The following is a 19,679-nucleotide window of genomic DNA, read 5'->3' as shown; positions in this document are numbered from 1 at the left end:
TCTCTCTCTCTCTCTCTCTCTCTCTCTCTCTCTCTCTCTCTCTCTCTTTCTTTTCTTCTGGGAGGGGGTGACCTATATAGAGTTCTTAAATAACTCAAAGTTTTTTTTACAACGGGGCATGTGCTCACTGATCAATTGTCTGTAGTTCCTGACACTCCTCTTTATTAATCAGCTCTTCCCAGTGCGCACCCTTAGCTCCCTGCCTGGTCTCCTGTGGCTCTTGCATGAAGAGAATCAGAACATGGCGGGAAGGAGTTTAGAATGCCAATTGCCTCTTTTCCCCCTTCTAATTAACAGCTGCCAGTAGCAAACTTTTTGAGGTAAAACTTTCACATAGAGAAGATAAATGGATTTTTAATTTGGGTCACAGACAAGGTCACCTATAGAACTATGTTATTGTTACTTCTTTCAAATGTGCCTTCATTAATTTATTTAAAAAAATAGTACAAAGAAATCAGAGACATTTGATGAACATACTTCCTCTCCCCAGCTACTCACTATCCAATTAAGTATTCGACAGTGGGCTGAGCCATCGTAAACCCAGGGGCTGCCCCTGGCCCGCTTCCTTCTCTCTTTGGTAAGGTCTCCATCAACCCAATGAGATGCTAGGCTGTGAAAATCTCTGGTTGCAAGAGTCCAATACCTGCTGAAGACCCAGAGCCGAGTTCAGGTAGTTAAGGGACAAGGATGTCCATGACCTTCCCTCGCAGAGTATGAGCCAAATGAAAACAGCTCCTTCCTGGAGACTAGCTTCGGTTGACTGACGTCTGCTGTGTTGGCTTGGTCAGCATCCATTCTCTCTTTTTCTGATGATGCCTTTTATTTTCTTTCAGTGGCCATTACTGCTCAGTGTGGCTTAGCTGGGACTGACCCACCCTATTGTCCTGGGGGTGGGCACGATATACAAGCCAGACCAAGACAATTCACAATGACTGCATCCGACACAGCCTTGTGACCCAATCTGGGCCACTGAGAACCAGCCCCAGGACTCTGGCTGGAACGACTGGACTTGCCAAGCTGAAAGGAGATAGGCCTGGGTGTGCTGGCATCCACCTGGGTACCATGTGCACACAGGAAGCCTGGGAATGAAGCCAGGAGAGCAGGGTGAGAGCTGAACACAAAGGAAATCCTGTACCAATGACACGGTTGTTGGCCTTGATCCAGCCATGCCTGAAGCAAGATTGGTCTACCCTTGTACTTTTCCATTACATGAACCCCTATTTCCCATTCTTCCCTTTTCCTTAAGCCAAACTTGATTTTTTTTAAACTTCTTCCTTGCAATGTTTTATTCATTTTTTAAAATTTTTTTATTGTTATGTTAATCACCATACACTACATCATTAGTTTTAGATGTAGTGTTCCATGATTCATTGTTTGTGCATAACACCCAGTGCTCCATGCAGAACGTGCCCTCCTCAATACCCATCACCAGGCTAACCCATCCTCCCACCCCCCCTCCCCTCTAGAACCCTCAGTTTGTTTTTCAGAGTCCATCGTCTCCCATGGTTCGTCTCCTCCTCTGATTTCCCCCCCTTCATTCTTCCCCTCCTGCTATCTTCTTCTTTTTTTTTTTTTCTTAACATATATTGCATTATTTGTTTCAGAGGTACAGATCTGTGATTCAACAGTCTTGCACAATTCACAGCACTCACCAGAGCACATACCCTCCCCAATGTCTATCACCCAGCCACCCCATCCCTCCCACCCCTCCCCCCACTCCAGTAACCCTCAGTTTGTTTCCTGAGATTAAGAATTCCTCATATCAGTGAGGTCATATGATACATGTCTTTCTCCGATTGACTTATTTCGCTCAGCATAATACCCTCCAGTTCCATCCACGTCGTTGCAAATGGCAAGATCTCATTCCTTTTGATGGCTGCATAATATTCCATTGTATATATATATATACCACATCTTCTTTATCCATTCATCTGTTGATGGACATCTTGGCTCTTTCCACAAGCCAAACTTGATTTTGAGCTTCTGCCACCACATCTAAAATGGTCCTGACTGTTTATTAAACCCCAAGCAGATACCTTCTGAGAAATCCAAATTTGTGAACTACTGATATGGGTCCTGATCACTTCCCAGTCTGCCCTCTCTGAGCTCCAGGCCTTCTTTTTAATACTCACTGGGTAATACCCAGAGATGCCAGATTCCACTAAATTTATTTTTTATTTTTATTTTTTTTAAAGATTTTATTTATTTATTTGAGAGAGAGAATGAGAGAGAGAGAGAAAGCATGAGAGGGGGAAGGTCAGAGGGAGAAGCAGACTCCCCGCTGAGCAGGGAGCCCGATGTGGGACTCGATCCTGGGACTCCAGGATCATGACCTGAGCCGAAGGCAGTCGCTTAACCAACTGAGCCACCCAGGCGCCCCTCCACTAAATTTAAATAAATTTAAAAGATAATTTTCCCCCTTTCCCTCAAAACTTGGTCCTTCATCTGTTCTTCTTTTTCAATCAAGGGCACCACTATCATCCAAGCTGGAGATGTGGGGTCTTCCTCTCTCCTGCCACCCCTTTTAACCCCAACAGCCTACCACCACCTTCTAACGACCAACATCCCAATCCTGGGAAGCCCATCTCCTAACCCTCCCACAGGCAGTCCCTCCTGCCTCCCCCAACTGCACTGACCCCAGCCGCCCAGCTGGCCTCGCTGCCCCCATCCCACACCTCCCGTCCCTCTACAGAGCTGCCAGGACGACTTCCCCAAAATGCAGTTTTAATCACATGATGCTCCCCTGGGCTCCACAGTTGGGTGTAGCCATGAGTCTAAGCCGTGGCCAGTGGGATGTTAGAAGAAGTGACGATGTACGACTTTAAGAAGATGCTCTTAAATCATCCTTGTGGAGGTGCCTCCCTGGACCAGCCTGCACTGTGGGTATCTCTTCCTCCCTGCCCATCCTGGTTGGCCATCCCCAGAGGGGGATCTTTACACCATGGAAATGGGCAAAAGCCACAAACGAACCCCTCCCAGCCCCGTGTGGGATCCGGCTGTCCTGAGTTTACCAGCAGGTCACTGCGTTAACACCAACGGCAGTTCCTTCCCCTCGCTCCTCCTTTCCACAGGTTGGAGTCAGTGAGTGGTGCTGCGCCATCTGCCCAATGGGGACATCACTCAAAAATGGAGAGCAAGTAGCGATCAGGAGCCTGTGTCCCCAACACAGTGACATGAGCACGCACCCTACAGTGCTGATTCCCTGACGTTATGTGAGAAAGAAACTAAGTAAGAAAATAAACGGATACACTGTTCCGTATTTTGTTACATACGATAGGAAGGAGTGTACAAAGGTATAACCACTTCGGAAAACTAGCAGTGTCTTCTATTTGTTTGAAGATTTTATTTATTTATTTGTGAGAGAGAGAGAGAGAGAGAGAGAGAGCGTGCACACAAGCAGGGAGAGCAGAGGGAGAGGGAGAAGCAGGGTCCCCGCTGAGCGGGGAGCCCGATGCGGGGCTCGATCCCAGGACCCTGAGACCATGACCCAAGCCGAAGGCAGACAGACACTTAACTGACTGAGCCACCCAGGCGCCCCTGGAAAACTAACAGGGTCTTAAGCAGGGAAACATACCCTTACCTATAACCCAGCAACTTCCCTTCAAGCGAATGAGAGCGTATGTCCATGCAAAAACCCGTATGCAAATATTCACAGCAGCTTTGTGCATAACAGCCCGCACCAGAAACAAGCGGCTGGATGGACGAGTGTAGCGCATCTGTAGACGGGGCCCCGTCAGCAGTAAAAGGGAATGAGGACTGACATGTGTCGCAACATGCATGAATCTCAAGGAAAAAAAAAAAAGCTGAGCGAAAGAAGCCAGAGGAAGGAGTGTATTACTTGTAAATCCATTTACATGAAGTGAAAGAGCAGGTGACCTTAATCTAGGGTGTTAGGAACCAGAACACTGGTTGCTTCAGTGCAGGAGGATGCTGGCTGCCCAGGAAGGTCAAGGAGGGGACTTTAGGGATGAGGAAATCATGCAGTGTTTTCATAGGGGTGTGGGTTACAAGGGTACATGCATCTGTCCAAAGTAATCAAACCACGTAATTAAGATTGGCACATTTGAATGTATGCAAAAATCATGTCAATAAAAACATAGATGAAAATAGGAAACATACAAAGAATCAAAATGCAGGTGGATTCCATAAAGAAAGAAAGATGGCGGGGGTAGGAAAAAAGGGTAATATTTCCATGCACATCAAATCAGTATCTGGAGACTGCCTTGGGCCTCAAACGTGTGGTCTCTGGGTGTCTGCTGCCGAGTTCCAAGTTCTGCACACTAAGGGCTCGGTCCCTGCACACGCCATGTGGCTTGCTCTCCTGGTGCATGGCCACCAGCGACCATCTGAGCCCTCTCCCCGCTGCACTGAGCCCCAGCCTCAGCACCCCGATCCGCACATCACTGCAGCCCTTCAGGAGCCCAGAGCTGACATATTTCCCATCCTGGACAAGAAATGGGAGCTCACAGAGTCCATCTCAACTGTCCCTTCTACCAACACCAGGCATGATAGCGATGCACCCTGCCGGCTTTATTGATCCTGCGAAGGAGCATCCTCAAGCCGTCCTGGGGCCTGGCCGGACCCCTGCCCCATCGACCACAGCCCAGTGTCTGCGTCACTCCCAGACCCTGCATGTCTTGTCTTTCTTTCCTTGACTTTTATCCCCCGGGGCTGGGTGTGCACGACCTGCCATGTATAAGCACTGATAAAATGCAGGTTGTGTTTACTCATTACCCACAGAACAAGGTCCTCTGATTCTACTTTGCTGATTAAAACGACAAGACAGTGGAAAATCTGCTCCTCTTGGCAATGTAATTAAGTGGCCGATTCACTAGCAAGTTCACGTATCTCAGTGCGAGAAAGTTACTTTCTCTCACAATAAATGAGGAGTGTCCCATCTTTCCTACTTATGGCTTCCCTGTCATTCTGCGGGACCAGAATGTCACCTCTATGGGTGAGACACACATACTCCGTCCTTGAACCCAAACCGAGGGGCTGAACCACACGGCACGCAGGTGGCTCGCGGGTTTTCATGTCTCTTCTTTCTGAAATTGGGCACCGCCATTCGGGGAGAGAGTCTGGCTGTCATCACTGCAGACCCACTTAATTGGATTTGACAGCCGTGATTTATTTACTGAGCAGCATTTCTCTTCAAGCCATAGTCACACCTAAGACTCATCTCCAGCTTACTCAGAGTACCAAAAACTCAGGGTTTTCCTCACAGTCTGTGGTCACAGGAGAACAGAGGGAGGGAAGCAAGCATACCACAAAGGACTCTTAGGAAAAAAAAAGAACCCCACTACATGGCCTCAATGTCTACCTGCCACGGTTATCTGGTTATCTGTTTTGCGGGTACGAGGGGAGGGAAATGAGCTTCCACTGCCCCTGCTCTACCTCTGTGAGCAGGCAAGTGACCCCACCAGCTCTGCTTGAAGGCCAGTTTCAAAGGGGACAGAATCAGCTGCCTTCCTCCGAGGGGCTGGAGACTCCTCTCCACTTGCGTCCTAAGGACCCAGCAAGGGCAGGGGACATCAGTTCTCGGGCACGTGCCAGAAACCAGGAGACATTAGAACATGTTTGCGCACAGACCTCCTTCTGAATATGTCTGCACATTGTTGGTTTCTTATCCTGGTCGGGGGTTGAGGTTGCCCAAGGGGAGGAGGGCTGATGAGAGAAACAGTGCCCCAAATCATTCGGGCCACGTCTTCCTAGGGGCAAGCCTGAGTGCCCATCCCCTTGCCCCCAACCCCGTCCTCTCGAACCACTTGCTACTCAGGCAGACCGAGATGCCCCCAGAGCAGGTGTGAACTCTGAGACTGGGCTCCGAACCCGCTCCAGCGCAGGGCTTGGTGAACGTCCTCTGTGAAGGACCAGAGAGGAAATACTTTAGCCCTCAAGTGCTGAGAGGCATATTTGAGGTGTTATGTCGGTTCTCACCTAAGGGAGGAAACACATTCCCACCAAGCTGTCACTGACGTGGTCAGGTTATACCTACATCACGGCGGTTAGGGGGGCCCCACGCAGGGCCCCGTGGGGACCTCTGCTGATACTCAAGTCCGTCACGGCCGCACGGAAGCAGCCAAGGGTGATGCAGGCAGGAACGGGCAGGTCCGTACCCCAATAACACTTCACTTATGTTCTTGAGAAACACAAATGCTACGTAATTTTCATGCTTCGTAATTTTCATGCTTCGTGAAGTGTTATTCGTTGGATCTTTCTTTCAGTCATTAAAAAATGTACAAACCATTCGTAGCTCCTGGGCTGTGTGCGTATAGGTGTGAGGCTGGAGCTGGCCCTTGGGATGTCGGCTGTGGACCCCAGGAGGATGGAAACTCCAGCTGCGGGATTAGCCACTTTACTTCAAGCCAGTGTCCCGGGGCTGCTGGACTGTCCTGTTGGGTTGGTTACGTGACCTTCGATGAAAGGTTACACACGCACTGAGCTCAGCCTGTTCCTGGCTCTTCCCCTGTGCTCGACCAGGGAGGTTGGGTGGAGGAGACACAGCTTCCAGTAAATGAGAAAGGACGCTCGGAGCCTGCAGCAATGGCCCCCATCCCAGAAGGGGGTGCACGTGTCCCAGGGGAAGGATGCTAAGGTGTGGAACCTGAGCAGGGCTCTTGGCTCTTCAACATCAGCAGCTTCCTGGGGCCATTGGGGAGCACCTGTACTGTGGTGGGGTGGCCTCTGTCTTCCTCCCTGTGTCACTCCCATGTGCCCCTGACCCCTCGTGAGTGGGAAGTGCTAACAATGCTGCTTACCCGATAAAGCACCTCACCCAGAGAGGCAATGCCCAGCTTGAGTATCTCCTGGATGAGAAAATGGATATATTGGTACAGATACTATTGTTAAGCACCTGTCTTTCAAGTATGGGAAATACACTGAATACCAAGACTCAGTGAGGAGCCCCAGATGGGATCTCTTGGCCACAGCCACACATGCCATGCTGCTGATAAATGTGGAAAGCTTTAGCATTTTTATTTAGCTAGTTTGTTCATTATTTAATTCAACCAGATGAGTCATCCACTTTTTAAATGAACTCCACAAATGTCAAAAGGTGAAAGGATTCTGTGAGTTCCATTTTATATTCGTTTAGTACCACATTTAAAATAGAAAACAGTTTCCTCTTAATCACCTTGACCTAATTTTGATTTTCCGCCCAGCAATAAATGTATAGTTCCCCGAAATATCATTTAACCCTGGGAGGAAATGCTTGAAAACCTATTATTGCATGTGTCTGTAATGTTTTCCATCCTGAGAGCTCCAGGCTTCCTAAAAAGAATGTTGGAAGTATGCAAACGACCCTCAGGTATTTTCAATCATCAAAGCAAAGCAGAGAATGGGGGGGGTGGAGATGGCAAGATGAACAGAGATGGAGGTGGAGGTGGGGAAAGAGGAAGAAGGAGAAAGAATTGGAAGGCACTCAGAAGGAAAGTAATAAAATGCATCTGATACTTTCAAACAGCAACCTTACTCTTACACAAAGTCACCAATTTTTTTTTTTTTTAAGATTTGTTTATTTATTTGAGAGAGAGAGAGAGAGAGCATGAGCAGGAGGGGCAGCGAGAGAGGGAGAGAGAATCCCAAGCAGACTCCATGCTGAGCGCAGAGCCCAATATGGGGCTTGATCTCAAGATTCTGAGATCACGACCTGAGCCGAAACCAGGAATTGGATGCTTAACCGACTGAGCCACCCAGGTGCCCCACGAAGTCACCAAATTTGATGGAGGTAGTATGACAGTCCAAAATCCGGAAGCTGGGTCACCAAGGCTGGGCAAAGACCACAGCTGCAGTCTGCAACGCACCTACTAGGATGCAGTTGAGCATTTTCTACCCTTCCTTGATGTCAGAAGAGTTAAATATTCAAGTACGTTTGCCAAGGTGAGTGTGGTGTACCCAACTCAAATTGGTTTAACCAATCAAGGAATATATTACCTCAAAAGACAGGTAGCTCAGTGGTTTCAAGTTGGCTACTCCAGACGCTTAGTACATTATCAAGGACTCTGCCTCCTTTCTTCTCTCCTACCTGCCACCTCCCTCGTTGGCTTTATCCTCAAGCTTCTACACAAATGGCCGCTGAATTCTAGGTGTCACATCAGAAACAACGACACTCAGAGAAGGAAAGGGAAGTTTCAACTGACACAAACTGGGACCCATGTCCTTTCCTGAATCAATTCATGGTGAAAGGAATGGATTTTCCATGGACCCACTTGAGAGTTTTAAGATATGGCCCCAAAATGTCCACAATAGCCGAACTGAGGAAAGAGCCAAGATGTCCATCGACAGATGAATGGATAGAGAAGATGTGGTATATATATATATACAATGGAATATTATGCAGCCATCAAAAGGAATGAAATCTTGCCATCTGCAATGACGTGGATGGAACTGGAGGGTATTATGCTGAGTGAAATAAGTCAAACAGAGAAAGACATGTATTATATGACCTCATTGATATGAGGAATTCTTAATCTCAGGAAACAAACTGAGGGTTGCTGGAGTGGTGGGGGGTGGGAGGGATGGGGGGACTGGGTGATGGACACTGGGGAGGGTATGTGCTCTGGTGAGCGCTGTGAATTGTGCAAGACTGTTGAATCACAGACCTGTACCTCTGAGACAAATAATACATTGTATGTTTAAAAAAAAAAAAAGAAGAAGAAGATAGCAGGAGCGGAAGAATGAAGGGGGGAATCGGAGGGGGAGATGAACCATGAGAGACTATGGACTCTGAGAAACAAACTGAGAGTTCTAGAGGGGAGGGGGGTGGGAGGATGGGTTAGCCTGGTGATGGGTATAAGGAGGGCACGTTCTGCATGGAGCACTGGGTGTTATACGCAAACAATGAATCATGGAACACTACATCAAAACTAATGATGTAATGCATGAGGATTAACATAACATAATAATAAAAAAATTAAAGATATGGCCCCAAATTCCTTGATACTTCTTTTATCAAGAGGCAGGGTCTAAGTGCCCTCCCCATAACTTCAACCAATAGAGAATGGCAGAAAGGTTGCATGTGAATTCCAAGGCTAGGTCTGAAAAAGATCTCTTGGAATGCTTTCTTGGATGGAAGCCAGTCACCAAGTCAGAAATCTGACAACCCTGAGGCCGCCGTATTGGAGAGATCAGGGCTACGCTCCCAGCCAACAGGACCATCTGACCCAGTGGAGGTCCCAGATCATTTCAGCCCCAACCAACATCTCTACAACCTCAGGAGAGACCCCAAGGAAGAAGTGTCCTGAAAAGCCCTATCCCAACAAAATCATGAGCAAAACAAAACAGCTGTTTTCAGCTTCTACATTTCAGGGTAATTTGTGATAAATGATCACATCAACTCTGGTGCTGGAGGAAGGATCAACATTCCCTGAGGCACATGGATAGGTAAGAAGGGTAAATATATGAACTTGAACTGAATCAGGAATCTCTCAGGATGGAGCAAATGGATGCTGGGTAGGCACCCAGCAGTAATTTCTACAACTTTGAAAAATTCAGTGCATTAACCTCCCATGAGTTAATTTGTGCGAAGCATTAACATAGTGCCTGGCATATAATAAAGACTTGATAAATGATAGTTATTTCTATTATCATTATATGTGCAAATGTACTCATATACCTTCCCAAGGAGTTCTCAAGTAAAATTTGGTTATCTTGTCTACTTCCTTGTTGATCTAGATGGGAAAAAATGCACAGAGGCGAAGACAAATAGATCTTCCTTTCAAATAAGAAGGACCCCACAGCTAAGTCTTTTTACTGAGTCTTTTCTTTCTCCTTCTCCAGCTCCTGACTCATAGTCTCCATGCATTCTCCCTTGTTTTTCCATAAAAGTCTCTCCCCAAACCAGCATTCTTATCAGACTCATGTACTAAGGTGTTGGATCTTGCCATGCTGATCAGCCCATCTCTCTTGGTTTCCTTTAGATGGCCAAAGAGCCTGTTCTCCTGCCCTTCCTTCCTTCTTATCTGAAAAGCTCCAAGCTCTGAGCGCTGCCTTCCCGCCCCCATGCCGTCCACCACCATCCATGGTCTACTGAATGCTTCCTAACTTGCTTGCTTCCATCGTGCTTCTAATCCCAGCAGGTGGATTGTTGTAGACTTTTCCCAACCGTGGCTGCCACCGGCATTCCATGTCCTTTTGCAATGCGGCTTTGCAACTCTTCCCACGGACTCAAATCCCCTCTCCTTGATTCTGGGCTGGCCCAGTGACTTGCTCTGAACCTGGCTACTTCTGCATTTGTTCTCTGGAAGTCCTGAGCCCCCACGTGAAGAAGCTGAGCAACGATGCTGGAGAGACCACACGGCGGGAGAGACGCCGGAGGCTGAAAGAGGACGGGGAGAGAGAAGCCCCAGCTGGGAGACCAGACGGAGGGTGAGGCGGCGAGAGCCGGCAGCAGCCCGACCTGCAGCTGCCTGGGGAAGCCCAGCCTCTCCTGCACGAGCAGAGCCCAGTGCCTGGGCTGAGCCCCGGCGGACCAGCCCAGGGAGCCATGAGGTCGTGCAGGCCTGGGTTTGGGGTCAGCACACCGGGCAGCAACAGAACTCTTGGCCACACTACAACGACTAAAGAATCAGCGAGGTCCTGTCTTGCATTTCTCTCTTGGGTTATTATGTTCGCACACACGCGTGACCTCAGCTCACCGGAACAGCCCCGCGTAGACAGTGGTCACAAATGTTCTCATATCCATACGCTAAAACTTCTATAAGTCACTTAATATTTTTCTTTATGACAACTTGCCTTATTTGCTAATCAATGTACTAGAAAAATGAAACTTTACATTACTATTATGAACGGAAAGCTTACATCACTTGATGAGAATGGGAGGGTATCTGAACACTGAAAATGCAACATGCTGACCCAGGGACCACCAGCCGCGCACGAACCACACTCGGGAACACTGCCGTAAGTCCACTTGCGGAAAATGCCTGATCTGTATCGTTTCTTCCCTCTCTCTTTCTCAAATCATTTGTGGATATAAGAAGTGTCGAGAATATGGTAAAAAAAGCTTAATTTTTGTTTTAATTTTTTCCTTTGCACATAGCACCGTACTTTTAAGTTACTATATTTTATGATCTGATAATTGCCTACCTGTAGGGCGGGAAGTTCCATTAGGACACTTTCTGTCCATTTTGCTCACTTTCCTACCTCTACCAGGATGGAGAGACTGCACCTAGTAGGTGCTTACCACATAGGTACTAGCTGAAGGAATAAATGAATAAATTAATGATTTATGCCTCAAAGCCTGTAACTCCCCCCACCAATCAAGAGTAAACTTGTTTGATTATAAAGACTCTCCTGGGAATTTTTTTTTTTTCCATAAATCAATACTGTTTGCCCAAACCCAAAGTGAAATGCTCACTTCCCTTCATATTTTAGTCGCTAACGCAATACATTTTTGATGGTGTATTTATTTTCTGCCAAGTAACAATGTGTCTGATGAAAAATGGGCAGGCGTGAACCTTGGAATGTGCGAGAAAGAATAATGCGTTGATTAATCAACTTCACAAAATATACAGCCCCTTCTCCTTCAAAGGGTGGCGGGCGGAGACACACACAAATGGGAAAGGATGAAGGGAATCAATTTTCTAGGAATCAGAAGGCCAAGGGGGCCGGAGAGAACCAAAGGCACATTTTTAGTCTTCGATGCCTATTTCATTTCTTCTTGCACTTAGCACGCCCGAACAACACAGCACGGCCCCTTTTTCATTAACCATCTTGTCCCATCTTCCTCTGATGCTCAAGGATAGACAATGGAAGTATATAAACATAACTTCAGTTTTTGGGGTTTTTTTTTGCATTTCATTCTAAAAGGGGATAACACCTCAGTAGCAAAAAAAAAAAAAAAAAAAATCTATGTTCTTAGCAAAAGTAAACAGCAAATGGCCACAAATCTCTGATACTGATCTTTCAATGGGGCTTTCACTCTCCAACTAGAGAAACCACAAATGGAAAACTTCAGATCCATTTTTGTTTTCAATAAAAATCTTGTTTAACAGCATCATGAATATTCATGCTTTCGGCTTACTTCCAAATAAAAACAAGAGAAGCCAAATGAAACAAGAAAAAAAAAAAGTAGTTCACTCAGCTGCACAAAGGTTTGAAGGACAAGATTTTATGTTTTAAGACATGTGCATCTGTTAAAAAAAAAAAGAAGAAGAAAAAGAAAAAAGAAACTTAGAATAATCAGAGCACGAAAAGTGCCAGCATCCACATCAGCAGTTCTTAAGATTTCAGTTAATTCCTCACTGACTTTGCCATGTTTGCCTTATCGGAGGACCAATTACGACATTGTTTATGCAACATTACTTTTCTGTGGATGAATTCAATCCAACTGATTGTAAATAATTTAGCCTCAACTCTTATCTATGACACCACTAGTTTTATGACCTAATTATAATTTTCTTATACATATTAAAACAAATTATAATTACTAAATGAAAGAAGCATACCCAAGCAGTAACTAAAGTTTGGTAAATGGCCAGTGGCCTGCTCACCCTACTTCTGGAATGAATTATCTACCCGAACATTGGGCATTTCATTGGCCTTCATCTTCATGTGGTTATTAATAGCTGACCCCATCTGCCAAGGGGCTCGGGGACAGAACAATGAGAACACAGCCTAACTTCAATGGCTCGTTCTTTGATGGGACTCCAACTATAAGAGGAATTGGGCCCACTCTACCATTTATTCTAGACATTGGACACCCAGAAGTCAGCACTGAAGGCCAGGCTTCTGAATGCTCTGCACTATCCAATATGGTAGCCACATGGTGGCTATGTAGGTGAAAATGAATTAAAATTAAATATAATCCAAAATGTAGTGCCCCCATCTCACTAGCCACATTTCAAGTGATCAATAAGCACCCAGAGCAAGAGGCTGCTAAGCTGAACAGAGCAAACATACGTAGGTCATGTCCATCACCACGCAAAGTTCTACCAGTCGTCTCTGCTCCAGGAAACACCGTCCATCCCCTCCACACCCTGGAGCTACTTTTAATAATTCATTTGTGAAATTCAGGGCCCCACATCCTCCACGGGCAGATGGGGAATCATCCCCAAATCTTCATGGGCACTGTGGATATTTCCCTGGAAGATTCTGGAACCTTCTGAGTACTAAACTTAATCCCCTATCCCAGAAGTTGCCTTCTCCTGCTTGTGCGTGTCAAATATACCTTCAGCTGCTGTGGCCAAGTGTCCACATGGAACCTTCCCCAGCAAGCAGCAGCCTTACTCACTTTACTCTCGCATAGTTAAGAAGACACCTGTCAAAAAAAAAAAAAAAAAAAAACCCACTGCTATTTTTGAGATACTGGGATCATTTACAGCATTATTATCTTGTACTCTGATGGGCACACTGTAATACGTTCGGAGCCAAGCCCTGATAAGACTGCGTCTTCACACGTTACATATTGGAAAACTATTATTATTTCCTCCGTAATGGAATGGTGATAACATCAAACAAGAAGGAGGTTTCATCTTGGCTTCAGTCCAAGTGAAGAAGTCATCCTAATAAACTGGAAACAGACCCAAAGCCCAGACTAATAAGAAGCTATCTGGTCTGCCTGTTTCTTGTGGTGGAGTAGGTTAACACAATTAACTTGATGAAGCCAAGGACTGAAAGCCGAGCAGCCACTGAAATGCTGAAGCCGGGACTGTGAGTGAAAATGCCTCCAGGGATCGGGAGAGTAATTTAAGTAAGTAAGGAGGCTACGGGAGGTCCTGGGTGGGGGGTGGGGGGGACTGTGATGAAACAGAGAACAAAAGCCCCCCCAGAGCAGCTTTGAGTTGGCTCCAAAATCTCAGGAGCAGAAAAATGGGCTCAATTTTCAGATCTTCTGATTTTGTAAAGGGAAAAGGGAAAACCAGATTCTTAAATAAAATTTATTTTTTAAAATTCTATGCATACCCGACAAAACATGTCCTCAAGTCCCCAGACCCTAAGGCGTGTACTAAGTAATGTTTTGATGAATCGGTTCATAAAGGAGAAACAAAACATGTAATTTGCCGTTCGGGTTATTCCTCGTGGTAGATTGCAAAAATGACCACAATACTTGCCTTCCCTGCCAGGAGTCCCTTTGCAAAGCAACTTGGCAGCTTCTCTCGTGGAGAGGTGAAGTCTCTGTCCCCATCCTTTGATTAGCAACGTGCTAATTCCAAGCTGGGTCGTGCTTCCTGGAGCCCAGGGGCCGCCATGTGAGCAAGCCCAGGCGAGCCCCCAGCTGGTGAGACACACATCGCCCAGAGACCCCATCGTCCCAACCCTGGGCAGCCCACCCACAGACACAGAAGCCGCCGGCTGGGCTGACCGGCGGGGGATCTCAGACGGGAGTGAGCCCAGCCCAGGTCACATAGATTACTGACCCAGAAGATCACAAGTGAAGGAAATTGTTGTGGGTGGAAACCACTCATTTCCAGGGTGGTTTCTCATGGAAAAATCTCCTGTGGCTACCGTCTTAGCTCAGTGTCTGTCATCGGGGTTCACACCCCAGCTCCATCAGACACTCGCTCTGTGGCTTTGTAAAAGTTCGGTGTCTCAATGTCCTCCACGGTACCATGAATGCAATAATATAATAATAATAATAATAATAATAATAATAATAATAATAATAATACTTCAGGGGGTCTTTACCAGGATTTAGTGACATAGGACAGTCCACATGATGCACGGGATTGGCACCTGACACAGTGTAATTTCTTGATGAATTGTTACCCCTAACAATTTTGTTCTCTTCAACCAATTTTTAAAAACGGACCTCCAGTCCTTTCTCATCAGTAACAATGGGAAAAAAAAAGAAAGAAGTCTTCATTTTGCCAACTGTCACCCTCCCCAGGCCACTTCTTCTAGAAATGGGGCACACACGGGAGGCTTGTGTTAGGGATTATGTTAGTATGCTTTTTAGAAAGCGAGAGAAGTAATGACTTGCACCCAGGGGTGTGCTGAGCTGGCTCATCCCAGCTTGGGAGCCCAACGTAGTAAGTGTTCAGGAATTTTACAAGCCAGATAGTCGCGAGGATGGTGGGGGTATTTACACCACAGAAACCAGGCCGACACTACAAATAAGGGCTGTCTTTCCCCCCTTCCCACACATTCATCGGCATCCCTGTGCGTGCATCCCTTACAACACCCTGCCAGGGATCAAACGCAGTCCGTTCTTTAATAAGAATCTGGTGGCACCGGATTCCTTTGTAGGATCACCTCCGATCCCCTGTGGGTAGCGTTGAGGGACTTTTCAGAACCAGAGGTAGAAAGAGCCGTATAAATAGTAGTGCCGGGACGCCTGGGGGGCTCAGTCGGTGAAGCGTCTGCCTTTGGCTCAGGTCATGATCCCGGGGTCCTGGGATCGAGTCCCGCATCGGGCTCCCTGCTCAGCAGGGACCCTGCTTCTCCCTCTCCCTCTGCCTGCCTCTCCCCTGCTTGTGCTCTCACTCTCTCTTAAATAAATAAAAATACAATCTTAAAAAAAAAAGAAAACAGTAGTGTGATCAGTTCCCAGAGGCAAACTGTGAAGGTGGTATCCTTTTGATTTTAAGAAGGACATTTCTTAGGACATCACTTTTTAGGGTAGAACTGAAGGCGGCTCAGAGCATCTGAATGGCCGCGGCCCCCCTGAAGCGCGGGCCCTAAGTAGAGGGGCGGCGAGCAGGGCCATGGAGCCCAGAGCCGCAGAGCGCATAAGTCCCCAGAGCCGCCCTGCTGCACGTGTGGCCCGGACCACGGAGTCCGGTCATCAGACATCGGCTAACTAGTCCACAGAAGGAACGAAGGAAGGACTAAATGAATGAATGAATGAGATGGAGAAATTCAGATGGCTCTGGGAACATGTCCTGCGATCTGGGAAGGCTGGCGCTCCCAAATGTGTGGTCTCTAGGGTCAGGTGGCCGGGCTCTCACCCTGAGGACAGATGCTCAGCGCTCGCTCCCGCACGCGTGTCGCACGTCCCCCTCGAGACTCGTCATGTCTGGCACTCACTCTCCCGCAAGCTGGCAAGCCCGTAGCACCCCTCACGGCCCGGGACCCACAGCTTCTCAAGTCCGAGACTTGAACTCAGCAGACCACTTCCCCAGAAGGCCCCAGGAAAGGTGGACTCTGTGAGTCTGACTCCTCCAGAAAGGGTGACGATTTCGTCCAGGCAGCGGGCAGAATCACGAGCACCACCTGTTAAACGCAGAATTACCGTAACGCATCTGAGAAGGCAACCGCTCTTGCCTGAAGATTGGACCACGCAGTCCTCCTACAATGCTTCTTATTTTTCACAGCATTGGGGGGGGGGGGGAAGAAAAACGATATACACGCATAGCTCATTTTATTGCACTTTGCAGATGGTTTTTTTTTTTTTTTTTTTTTTAACAAATTGAAGGTTTGTGGCAACCCTGCCTTGAGCAAGTCTATTGGCCTCATGTTTCCAACAGCATGTGCTCACTTCAAATCTCTATCACATTATGGTAATTCTTGCAATAGTTCAAACGCTTTCGATACTATTGTATTTGTTACGGTGATCTGTGATCAGTGACTGTGAGTCGCTGAAAGCTCAGATGATAGCATTTCTTAGCAATAAAGTATTTTTAATTAAGGGATGTACATTTTTAAACATAATGCTATTGCACACTTAATGGACTATGGTATGGTGCAAACATCATCTTCATATGCACTGGGAAACCAACAAATTCATTTGACTTGATTCATGGTGATACTCACTTTTTGCGGTGGTCTGGGACTGGACCTGCAGCCTCTTGGAGGCTGGCCGGTGTGGAAAACACAGCACCATAAAGTCGTCAGCAGCTCTGAAGATGATGGAGATTAATCATCTCACCTTCATTAGGACTCAATTATCATGACTCCTTAGTGCTTTGTGGTCTCTCCTTTCAAGTTCTACAAACGGGCTTGGCTGCGTGTTTCAAGACAGAACATTCTCGAAACCTGAGCAAAATCCCCCCCAGGGGGGTGTGCTTTTTATTCTTTCTTTACTCCATTAGGGAGAGTTCCTTCTTATGCCACACAGACTTTTTAGCCAGGGCCAGAACACAGATGGAGATACTCTGGAGATTCTGCAAATGCCAGGCACCGAGGGCGAGTCCTCCACACTCCAGCCCAGGGAGGGTTTCTCAGTGGCAGCCACAAGATGCTAGCGGTGGGAGCAGGGACGGGCTGAGGAGCCAGAGAAGACAGCTCGTCTACTGCGCCAGCCGACAGGCCAGCTCTCCCGGGGGACATGTGCTCCACGCGGCTCCCGGTCTCTCTGGCAGATACAGAGCGCCCTAGGACCAAGGCACGCCACCCTAAATGTCCTCCACTCCGGTGACATCACAGAGGGGCATGGCTCTCTCTGCCCAAAGTCTACTGAGGGCTCTGAAAGCCCAGTACATGGCCGAGCTCAGCCTAGGACAAGCAGTGAGGGGCACCAATCCTATAAACTGCATCCTCTCTTTCTACCTGTTTCTTTGTTCAGTTCAATTAGAACGCACACTCCTTCAAACAGTTTAAATTAGATGGCCACAACGATAGCAATCCGGAGCCTAGGAAAAAAGTTGTAGGTGTTTACATAACATTTTATACCAAAAAAAAAAAAAAAGTCGGCAATTTCCATAGCAACAGGCCAGCTGCCTGAGCTTCTGGAGACAATTCAAGAGCCAAGGAAGAAGCAGCAGTGTCAGGTGACTGAATTTCAGGGATTAGTAGGAGGTTTTTCCCAGATACAGGTGTCCTGTCAGGGCAGGGCATGGGAGGATGCAAGGATAGCTGAGCCCAGGCTCCAATGAGCAGGAAAGGTACGTCCTGCCACTCTCTTGGGTCAAAGAAGAGTGGAATTTGTTTCTTCCTACAGCACATGAATGCAGCCCCGCCTGAAAGCCAGAGCCTAAGGTCGCGCACTGCTCCAGCAGCACGCATCCCTCCTCGGGTGACTGTCATTCACAGGCAAAGGACAACAGAATCTGAAAAATCACTTAATTCACCATGGAAAAAACCTAACGAATAGCATCATAAATGTCTGTGTCACTTTCACCTAAAGTGACCAAGTCTGAAATTTTGCCATGTCTACTTTTGCTTCTCCATCTGTCTCCCTAGACATGTACATTTAGAATCTCAAGGTGTTGGCAGAATTGGTTTCTTCTGATGGATTCTGGTGGTTTGCTGGTATCTGTGGCATTCCTGAAGGCTGCCCTGATTTTCCCACGAGATGTACTGGATTAGGGGCCCCTGTACTCCGGTATGACCACCCTTAACTAACAACATCTGCAATGACCCGATCTCCAAATAAGGTCACTTCGTGAAGCACTGAGGGTTAGGGCTTCAGCATATAGATTGCACACAAATGTAAGCAATAATACTGGGGAACTTGTTAGAAATATAAATTCTCTGGAGAACCTGGGTGGCTCAGTCATTGGGCGTCTGTCTTCGGCTCGGGTTGTAATCTTGGGGTCCTGGGATCGAGTCCTGTGCCGGGCTCCCTGCTCAGCGGGAAGTCTGCTTCTCCCTCTGCCTCTGCCCCTCCCCATGCACGTGCTCTCTCTCTCTCTCTCAAATAAATAAACAAAATCTTTAAAAAAAAAAGAAATATAAATTCTCTGGCCCAACTCTACATCTACTGAGCCATAAACTTTAGAAGTGGGATCTGGTGATGGACATTTTATAAAAAACTAATGATGTACAGTGGCCAAATGAACATAATAAAAATAAAATAAAATAAAAGGTGCTCTGGGTGATGCTCATGCCCCATCTAGGTGGGGAACCACTAGTTTAAACTACTCGTGGCTGAGAGCTGCTCACGGCTGCTGCAAGCCCCCCGCTGACGGACGCCCAGCCCAGAGGAGCATCTCCATTCCATGGGGGCTGAGGGCGAGTGGGGCATGCGGCCCCGGGGCTCCGGGACCCACCGGCATCTGCTGGCGCTCTGTGCTGCTCTCTAGGCACACTCACATCAGGGGAATATTCCCCAATCAACAGAACTACTTCGTAGGCTGTCCACTGATGTGTCTCTTCTACTTTGAAAACAAAGACAGCATTTGCTCTCTGTCCCTTTATAGGGCACAGGAAATACGGGCAACTGTGGGAGGCCCGGGCCCTTTGGCAGACACATCACACCACCCCCTCCTCCCGCTCCTTCTCACAAGCCGGGCACAGAAGTCTGAGACCTCGCATGTTCTCTGTGTCGTCTGGAGACAGAGAGAAAAGATGCCTCTGCTTCCAGGTCTTTCCAAACTTCTCATGCGTGTCTCTCGGTCCCTTCAGGGTCCCGCCAACATTTAACCCCTTCCAGCCCCCATCTGATGCTCTCTTTCACCTTATCCTCAGTTTAGGAAAATGCTTCTCTAATCTTCTGGAATAAGAATAAACTTGATAAAAAGTTTTCCAAATTTTTGTCCAATTCGAACATGAAGGGTTTCACTCTCTTGTTTTCCATTTGTGCTACGATATCCCATTCTTTGTGGAAATCCGTATAATGTGTGCTTGCTATGGCTTGAATCTTGGAGAGAACTCGTGGCGGAATGAGACCCACAGTGGGATGAAAATAGCACTTATTAAATAAAAAATATTGATGGACGGTTAAGTACCCAGTGTAGGTTGACTAAGAATGGGGAGATAAATAGTCTCTTGAGCTCGGGAGAGACTCTGTAGCCCCAGTGGTTAGTGAGAAGGAGCCCCAGTTGCTCCCTGACCCAGTAGCCAACAGCTCAGCTCAGTGAAAA

The 19,679-nt window shown here is 47.2% G+C and overlaps 1 protein-coding gene across 3 annotated transcripts in view; it reads right to left on the bottom strand.

The window, feature by feature from the left end:
* The window catches only part of TMEM132C (transmembrane protein 132C), a 308,550-nt gene that overhangs the window by 167,293 nt on the left and 121,578 nt on the right, over positions 1–19,679 (bottom strand). The window contains exon 1 of one of the 3 annotated variants that reach the window (XM_032396389.1): positions 16,690–18,318. The exons of the other annotated variants lie outside the window; for them this stretch is intronic. The gene's annotated coding sequence lies outside the window, so the exon portion shown is untranslated. Of the gene's footprint in view, positions 1–16,689; positions 18,319–19,679 lie in introns of those variants that run through there. 3 annotated transcript variants of the gene reach the window in all.

Source organism: Phoca vitulina, unplaced genomic scaffold (genome assembly GCF_004348235.1).
Source record: "Phoca vitulina isolate PV1807 unplaced genomic scaffold, GSC_HSeal_1.0 scaffold91, whole genome shotgun sequence".
In the NCBI taxonomy this organism is placed as follows: Eukaryota; Metazoa; Chordata; class Mammalia; order Carnivora; family Phocidae; genus Phoca; species Phoca vitulina.
The sequence above is the reverse complement of the archived record's forward strand: the minus strand, read 5'-3'. Positions and strand labels throughout refer to the sequence as shown.